At 45.2% G+C, this 9,047-nt stretch overlaps 1 long non-coding RNA gene across 1 annotated transcript; it reads left to right on the top strand.

Moving 5' to 3' along the window:
• The first annotated feature begins 936 nt into the window (after positions 1–936).
• LOC143785509 (uncharacterized) lies at positions 937–4,621 on the top strand. Its single transcript, XR_013218004.1, has 4 exons — positions 937–990; positions 3,388–3,427; positions 4,380–4,438; positions 4,555–4,621. It is a non-coding gene; the product is annotated as an uncharacterized LOC143785509 (long non-coding RNA).
• The last annotated feature ends 4,426 nt before the right edge of the window (positions 4,622–9,047 follow it).

The raw sequence follows: 9,047 nt of genomic DNA, 5'->3' as shown, positions 1-9,047 counted from the left end.
TGTCTAAAAAATGTTTCTTTCTTTTTTTGTATATATATTTTTCAGTATTCACAACTATTTCTGATGAAGGTCTGATTGTATAGACCGAAAACGTTTAAATATTGAGCTGGATGCACCGAATAAAAATCTATTTCTTAAACTTGCAAAAAAACTCTCCAGAGTGCCAAGTATTTTCTATTTATGTTTGACGGGTTGGATACCTAAGTTGGGCACCTCCAAGAAGCCCTGAGTGCCATGGTTTATATCTCTACATGTTGTATCCTTACACGAGCACCTTGGACAATGTCTGAAACCTTCTCCTTCAACGCAGCAGAAGCGGCGGAAATTCTTTCTAAAGTAACCGCACCTAGCGACTTTCTCCAAATCCCAACTAAAGAAATCAAGAACCGTGACCTGGAACGTGAGTCCAGAAGAGCGGTTAATCTAGAGCTACACATTGTTACAATAGCTGAGTACCTTCGGGACCAGAGGATCCCACGAGGCCTACGGGTCCCTCTACAACCAACCTTCTTCAGGGAGGATAAAGAGTACTGTGAAAAGTTTGAACATATCTTGAACAAATGCTCAGCAGACCTCATGACCTTAACTCTCTCTTATCTTCAACAAAACCTGGACAAGGTGAATACCCAAATAAATGCCATCGAAACCCAATTAACCAGTACCATGCCCCGGGAGGAGTTCCAGGAGCTCAAGACGAAGAATCAAGAACAACTACGGCTGCACAGATTGGAAGTAGAAAAAAGGAAAAGATCAAAGTTCTTACGAGATACCGAGGACTATCTACAGAACCGTGTCTATCAATGGCGGGATACTCGGCATTTCACCAGACGGCACAGCTCGATAAGCTCTTCTGGTTCCACCGACAGCAGGCCCGGGGCTTCAAATTCTGCTTCTTTTTTAGGGAACAATCGCGGCCGCCAAAGAGGAAGACGAGGCGGGGGGGCCAATGCAATCGGGGAACCCAGAAACCAGGTGGCGACACGCTCGCAGGTAAGGACCTCCCCCTGGTAGTGAACATCTCGTCAAAAAATTTGGACATGCACCAATTGGCTGTCCTCCAGAAGGGTTTGTCCTTCTGCCCCATGTATAAATTTAATTTATTCGAACTCAGCATGGACCTACAACGGTTCTATAGGAATCTCCATTTGCGCGTCCATTTCTCAGCCCAACCTCCAGTGTTGAATCCCGTCAGACAGGACAAATCAATTCTGGAACTCCACAACCTGGGGCTTCGGAACCATAGCCTCTACATGCCACCACGGTCCAATCCTCCAGTGGAAACTTTTGTTTCCCTTGTTGAGAGAGACATTCACACCCTTATTCGGCAAATGGACCAGGGGAGTTTCCGGGTCCAGACTAATCTCTCAGCTTCAGAAAGACTTTCACTGGAGCAACTTTCGTCCGATAAATCGTTAATCATTAAACCGGCAGACAAGGGTGGGGCAATGGTAGTGATGGACAGGACTGACTACCTGGATGAGGTATTTAGACAGTTGGGGGATACTAGGGTCTATAAAATACTACCACACAATCCAGTGAGCCAACTAGTACAGAAAATTTCACTTATTGTTGAGTTCCATTTCCAAGCAGGCACAATTGACAGTAAGATGAGGGATTTTCTCACCAAAAAGGACCCCATCACCCCCTTATTTTATGTGCTTCCCAAGATACATAAAAGATTAACCAAACCTCCTGGCCGGCCCATTGTCTCCCTAACAGACTCGGTCTTATCACCACTATCAATGGTATTAGAAAAAATTCTTACACCACTTGTAAAAACCACCCGGTCTTTCCTTTTGGACACCAATGAGTTCATTCTAGTCATCAAATCTCTGGGTCCCATATCTCCCTCTTCTTTCCTCATCACGTGGGATGTCAATAGCCTGTACACGTCCATCATTCATGAAAAAGGTCTAGCAGCTGCTGACAGACTACTGATTGACAATAGGATTGACATCAAAATCCGACATTTCTGTGCCGATCTTCTGGGGTTGGTTCTCAAGGAGAACTACTTCATGTTTCAGGACATTTTCTATGCCCAGCTACAAGGCACAGCAATGGGCGCGAATGTAGCGCCCCCTTACGCTGTAGCATATATGGCGGCCTTTGAGACCGATTGCGTGTTCAATCACCCCTTGTTCACAGCCCACTGCAAGATCTGGCGGAGGTACATCGACGACATTTTTTGCATCTGGGATGGGCCCCTTGAGTCACTGATAACATTTGATCATCATATTAACAACATTTGGCCCGAGCTTGGCTTTTCCATGCAATATGACATGTCCAGAATCAGCTTCCTGGATACCGTAATCTATAAAGACAGGGGGGACCATTTGTCTATCGATTTGTATACTAAACCAACGGACCGCAATGGCCTCCTACACTTCACCAGCTGTCATCCACCCTCCATCAAAAATTCCATTCCCAAATCCCAATTCCATAGAGTTGATGGAATTGTCTCTGATGACAGTGTCAAACAAACCAGACTCCTTGAGATGGAACAGAAGTTCACGGATAGGGGATACCCTCGGGGTATCCTGACGGAGGCCAAACGGAACATATCCGTGAGCAAGCCCAAGGATAACCGTAAGAGAATCCCCTTCATTTCCACATTCCATCCATTCTCGGGTCTTGTACAGTCCACCATCAGGAGGCATTGGGGTATTTTAACCAGAAGTTACCCCCACATTCCAGAATTTAAATTACCGTTCATGTCTTGTTTTAAGCGAGACAGGAATCTCAAGGACAGGCTAGTCAGTGCAGACATTGGCTCAAGTACCACTGTCCCGAAACAGACTTTTCTACAGACACAGAGACAAGGCACATTCCCGTGCTTAAATTGCCTGCAGTGTAGCAACGTCCAGAAGGGTTCATCAGTCTCCCACCCCCAGACGGGCAAAGCCATCCCCAAAAAGGGCTTTTTTACCTGTGAGTCCACACACGTGATCTATGTCATCAAATGCCCGTGCGGTCTGGCATACGTAGGGGAGACCACACAGATGGTGAGAGATAGGGTGGCCCAACAGAAGTCCACGATTCGATGCAACAAAACACACCTTCCCCTTCCATACCATTTTTCTGAAAGAAACCATAACATCTCCCAACTCCGTTTCCAGGTCCTAGAACAGGTAGACATCCCTAGAAGAGGCCAAAACCGTACCAATATGCTTCTTAGGAGGGAAGCATACTGGATTCATACATTACAGACTTTAGAGCCAAGAGGGTTAAATAGGGACTACGACGTCTCAGCTTTTCTGTAACATTGTCTATACGTGTAAATAGTTACAGAGGTGACATTAGCACGCTATTGTAGCCTTATTGTTATATAGTGCCATTTTTTAACTGTATTGTTTCATCTTTATTCATTCATTTTTCTTCTCTTCACAGAATCGTTAAATTGCACTCTCTGCACTGTGCACTTCACTGGGTATAGTATGCACTCCTTTTATGCCATTTATCATATAGAGCGTTAACTAATTCTCTATCATGTTGGTGTGACCATCTCACAGGAACCTGCGTTTGGGGTCGTTCCGCCGCAACTGGGTGCGTTGCCCAGGGATCCTTCCCTTTCATCACCCCTACATACATTCCTAGAGTAGCAGCTCCTGTGCCCCTTCTATTTGTTGCGCAGGCGCTAGCTATTCCAGCGTCAGGCCTGACCATTCCTCCAGCCTGGCTTCTGCGCAGGCGCAGCCCCTCCGGTCACATGGCCCCATGACGCGCTGGGTCAGCTGACACTCTGCGGTGAGCACTTAAACCCGGAAGTGCCACCCTCCTTCAGCAGCCCTGGAGCACGTCTATCCTCGCGGCACGGCGTTCTTGTCACTGGCGGTCTCAGGTATAGCAGCGGTTTGCTCGGCGCCATGGTCTCCTCTACCCTTACTCTATGTGGTAACTTACTACCATTGTTCTATTGTTTCCACAGCGCTTTTGTCCCTGCCAGTCTCTCACCTTCCTCAGCGCTTTATTCACTTATCGCCACCAGCAGTAAGGTATTGCATTGTGTACCATGGCGTTTTCGCTAGATTAGGCATATGAGCTTTAGCACTGTAGTTTTTTATGTATATCCCTGCTGTGTCTCTTAGGCGCCCAGCGCTCCTGCTCCCCTGCTGTCTTCTGACCGTTGTGTGTATATCCACACACACACACAGTGGTCTCCAGGTACTTGTACTATAGTCCCTAGGGACCTTGTTTTTTGTCCATATAACTGCATTTCTTTGGTACAGCTACATGTCCCACACTCAGCGATTAGGGACCTGGGTATTGAGTGGTCACACCTTAGACATTACTGGCATTATGACATAGCCTATGGGACTTTATGGCCCATCACCTAGTATCACGCCGAGTATCTCATGTGTTCATGTCTCTATTTGTTTTAGGCAGCTCACTGTGCACTGTACCCGCACGTCCCCGTTCTTCTGGGGCCACTCTGTAACCTGTATCCTTGTGGAGCCATGTATCTATCAGTTAATGCTCCATTCTCGCATGGTAACAGACTGTACATACTCACCTCACCATGTATATATTTTTCCTTAACACGTTTACAATCTCTAGCATCTTCAGTATAAGACCTACGTCTCACGTTACTCCAGGCCGGATTCTGCTCAGACCGCCACAGTTGTTGTTTGTCACCTATCATGTTTTTTGAACAGAATGTTATTACAGAACGTAATGAACTGTATTTATACATGTATTTATATGTACGCTGTGCATCATAAATTTTGTCTAAAAAATGTTTCTTTCTTTTTTGTATATATATTTTTCAGTATTCACAACTATTTCTGATGAAGGTCTGATTGTATAGACCGAAAACGTTTAAATATTGAGCTGGATGCACCGAATAAAAATCTATTTCTTAAACTTGCAAAAAAACTCTCCAGAGTGCCAAGTATTTTCTATTTATGTTTACCATGTTATTAGCCATAGGTAAGTGTTCACACTAGGCAGTCAGGTCAGGGACCCATCCGATCTGAGATTACCTTGACATTTGGTGGATGGACTCACATTTTTTGGCAACATCTTGTGCTAAGCATCTCAATAATAATGTGGTGTCTGGTCATGGTGTTGTGGTATTTGATCCTTGTATGTGATGTTATTCGATCACTGTGGCGGTAATATGTGGTCTTGACATGGTGTAGCAGTATTTGTTCCTTGTATGTGATATTATTGGTCATTTTAAAAATTTAAAAATAAATAAAAATATACCTAAATTGCATTGCATATTTTAACAAATATTTAATAGGTCACAGCAGAGTAGGGCCTGGCCAAAAGTGTCTACCATGTTATGGTGGCGGCTTAAAAAAATCTTTTGGTCCAAACAAAAGCTGCCGGCTATATGTGTGATATGGTGATGGGAACTGTTAATGTGTGATAGGTGAGAAGTGGAGTTTTTCCAAGAGAGAGCAGTGGGACTGTGGACAGTTTGAGGGGTGGAGGCTGGGCTGGGGTGGAGCCTGGGTGGAGTCTCAAGGGGGCCCCGAAAAATTTGACAGTATGGGGCCCCGAATTTTCTAGTGGTAGCCCTGTATACGGTATTGCTGCTATGAAGCAGTCTTTAACCCCTTAATGACCGCCGATACGCCTTTTAACAGCGGCAGTTAAGGGTACTTAAACCACTTAATTAACGGCGCTGTGGAAAAAGTGAATAGCGCCCCCCAGAGTTGGATTTTCTCTGGGGTCCCGGTTAACGGGGGTAGCCGAGACCCCAGAGAACATGATTCGGGTTTTTTTTTACCAACCCCCAGGTTGCGATCGCCGGTAATTAACCGTTTACCAGCGGTTGCAAAAAAAATCCGCGATTTCCCATTTAATTTCTCTGTCCTCCGATGTGATCGCACATCAGAGGACAGAGAAATGGGGTTCCCGATCGTCCCCCGATACTCACCTGTCTCCCCCGGTGCTCCTCGTGGCTCCCAATGGGCGCCGCCATCTTGTTCCGGCCAAAAAATGTCGGGCGCATGCGCAGTGTGCCCGCCGGCCAGCACCCGGAAGATCTTTGGGGTCTCGGCTGCCGGGGGTAGCCGAGACCCCAAAGAACATGATCGGGTCGGTTTTTACCGACCCCTGTTTTGTGATCGCCCGTAGATAACTGTTTACCGGCGACCACACAAAAAAAAGTGATGTGTAATTCTCTGTCCTCTGATGTGATCGCACATAAGAGGACAGATAAATAGGGGGATTCGGGGACCCTGTCATACTTACCGGTGTCCCTGGGTCCTCCTGTGTCCTCTCCTGGCTGCCGGCTTCTTCCTCCGGAAAGAAAATGGCGGGTGCATGCGCAGTGCGCCCGCCATGATCTGCCGGCCGGCAACTAAAGGAGTTGGGGCTAAAATTAGGGTTAGAGTGAGGGTTAGGGTTAGGGTTGGGGCTAAAGTTAAAGTTAGGGTTAGGGTTGGGGCTAAATTTAGGGTTAGGGATAGGGTTGGGGCTAAAGTTAGGGTTAGGCTTAGGGTTGGGGCTAAATTTAGGGTTAGGGTTGGGGTAAATTTAGGGTTAAGGTTAGGATTGGGGCTAAATTTAGAGTTAGGGTTAGGGTTGGGGTAAATTTAGGGTTAGGGTTAGGGTTGGGGCTAAATTTAGGGTTAGGGTTGGGGCTAAAGTTAGGGCTAGGGTTAGGGTTGGGGATAAAGTTAGGGCTAGGGTTAGGGTTGGGGCTAAATTTAGGGTTAGGGTTGGGGCTAAAGTTAGGGTTAGGGTTGGGGCTAAAGTTAGGGCTAGGTTTGGGGCTAAATTTAGGACTAAGGTTGCTGCTAAAGTTAGGGTTAAAGTTGGGATTAGGGTTAGGGTTTGGATTAAGGTTGACATTAGGCTTACGTTTGGGATTAGGGTTAGGTTTGGGATTAGAGTTAAGATTAGTGTTGGGATTAGGGTAAAGGGTGTATTGGGATTAGGGTTAGGTTTGAGGTTTGGATTGAGATTAGGATTAGGGGTGTGTTGGATTTAGGGTTCTGATTAGGGTTATGGTTGTTTTGGGGCTAGGGTTGTGATTATCGTTAGGGTTGTGATTAGGATTATGGATCGGGTTGGGATTAGGGTTAGGGGTGTGTTGGCATTAGGGTTGGAGTTAGAATTGGGGGGTTTCCACTGTTTAGGTACATCAGGGGGTCTCTAAACTCCACAGCCAATTTTGCGCTCAAAAAGTCAAATGGTGCTCCCTCCCTTCTGAGCTCTGCCGTGCGCCCAAACAGTGGTTTACCACCACATATGGGGCATCAGCGTACTCGGGATAAATTGGACAACAACTTTTGAGGTCCAATTTCTCCTGTTACCCTTGTAAAAATTAAAATTTTGGGGCAAAAAGATCCTTTTTTTTAGAAAAAATGCAATTTTTTATTTTCACGGCTCTACGTTATAAACTTCCGTGAAGCACCTGGGGATTTAAAGTGCTCATCACACATCTAGATAAGTTCCTTAAAGGGCCTAGTTTCCTTGGGGGCTAAAAATCTTTTTTATGGAAAAAAAATATGTTTTATTTTCACGACTCTGCATTATAAACTTCTGTGAAGCACTTGGGCATTCAAAGTTCTGTCAGGACTCTGAACATTTTTTATTACCTTTTTGTGCATTACTACCCTTTTCCAAGATGGCATCTTTGGTCTCATGTGCACTGTGTCTTCCTGCTATAAATCTCCACCCCAGCCTTCAGTCTGTGCTAGAGTATTCTGCCTTGCATCCAGCTCCTGATCTCTGGTGACTCCCTGGCTATATACCTGCTCCTGTGAACCTGTGTGGTGATCCTGCTACTCTGCTCTGACTTCCTGCTGCATACACCAGTTCCAGTAATCCTCCTTCATCTGCTGCTCGTGTTTACTTCCATCTGCATTTGCTGGACATGTAAGCTGTTTCTGCTCTGCAAGAACCTGAGACTATTACCCAGACCTCCCTGGTTGAGCTAAGATATTATTTGAACTGCCTTCTAAGCGTATCTATCTGTGTTTTGGACTAAGCAAGGACTTATTCGTGTCAAGTATCCTCAAGAATAATTGTGCTTCATAGACTTTCTGCATGATTGCATTTTACTCTGAAGTTTCCTATAGACTGCTGAGCTGCATTTGATATTTGCACCAAGTGTTGTGGACTTGAGTTTCTCTCTGCACAATATAGACTTTACCACTTATAAAACTGTGTCCTGTAGTTGTCTTGTTCCACGCAAAGAGTCTCCTGAGTTATCCCCTATAATTATTACAGTTCTCACAACACATCTAGATAAGTTCCTTGGGGGGTCTAGTGTCCAAAATGGGGTTACTTGTGGGGGTTTCTACTGTTTAGGTACATCAGGGGCTCTGCAAATGCAACATAATGCCCGCAGACCATTCTATCAAAGTCTGCTTTCCAAAACAGCGCTCCTTCCCTTCCGAGCTCTGCCGTGCACCCACACATGGGGTATCAGTGTACTCAGGACAAATTGGACAACAATTTTTGGGGTCCAATTTCTCTTGTTACCCTTGTGAAAATAAAAACTTGGGGACTAAAATATCTTTTTTGTGGAAAAAAAATATTTTTTAATTTTCACGACTCTGCATTAAAAACTTCTGTGAAGCACTTGGGCATTCAAAGTTCTCACCACACATCTATTTAAGTTCTTTGGGGGGTCTAGTTTCCAAAATGTGGTCACTTGTAGGGGTTTTTACTGTTTAGGTACATCGGGGGCTCTGCAAACGCAACATAACGCCCGCAGACCATTCTATCAAAGTCTGCATTTCAAAACGGTGCTCCTTCACTTCCGAGCTCTGCCATGTGCCCAAACAGTGGTTTACCCCCACATATGGGGCCTACTCAGCATAAATTGCACAATAAATTTTGCGGTCCAATTTTTCCTGTTACCCTTGTTAAAGTAAAAATTTTGGGGTGAAAAAATCATTTTTGTGGAAAAAATATGATTCTTTTTATTTTCATGGCTCTACATTATAAATTTCTGTGTAGCAGTTGGGGGTTCATAGTGCTCACCACACATCTAGATAATCTCCTTGGAGGTCTAGTGTCCAAAATGGGGTCACTTGTGGGGGGTTTCTACTGTTTAGGTACATCAGGAGCTCTGCAAATGCAAC

This window comes from Ranitomeya variabilis, chromosome 7 (assembly GCF_051348905.1).
Source record: "Ranitomeya variabilis isolate aRanVar5 chromosome 7, aRanVar5.hap1, whole genome shotgun sequence".
Classification (NCBI taxonomy): domain Eukaryota; kingdom Metazoa; phylum Chordata; class Amphibia; order Anura; family Dendrobatidae; genus Ranitomeya; species Ranitomeya variabilis.
The sequence above is the reverse complement of the archived record's forward strand: the minus strand, read 5'-3'. Positions and strand labels throughout refer to the sequence as shown.